We start from the raw sequence: 362 nt of genomic DNA, 5'->3' as shown, positions 1-362 counted from the left end.
AGGGCAGGGGCGGTGGGGGTCCCTTAAGGTTGGGGTTTAACCCCTTTTTTTTTTTTTTGGAAAGGTCTGGGTAAAGTATTTGTGGTGTTCTTTTTATGTAATGTAGTATTTCCAAGCTTTATTTTAGTAATGTAAGGTTCCCTTTTTGAATATAATACACTAGTGAAACAATAGGCATTTTTGAGAGAAGTTTTTTTAAAACAATTTTTAATCGCACATTTTATATGCCGTATAGCTTTTACTGCTTTTCAATTATTCAGTTTTTGAAAAATCAATTTTCCTTTTGGAAAAATCTTTTTTGGACCCCAAGTGAGTTAACCCTTTGGATATGCAACACATCATCCCCCCCCCACCCCCCCGCC

Source organism: Olea europaea, unplaced genomic scaffold, assembly GCF_002742605.1.
Source record: "Olea europaea var. sylvestris unplaced genomic scaffold, O_europaea_v1 scaffold1501, whole genome shotgun sequence".
Classification (NCBI taxonomy): domain Eukaryota; kingdom Viridiplantae; phylum Streptophyta; class Magnoliopsida; order Lamiales; family Oleaceae; genus Olea; species Olea europaea.
This window is presented reverse-complemented; position numbering follows the sequence as displayed.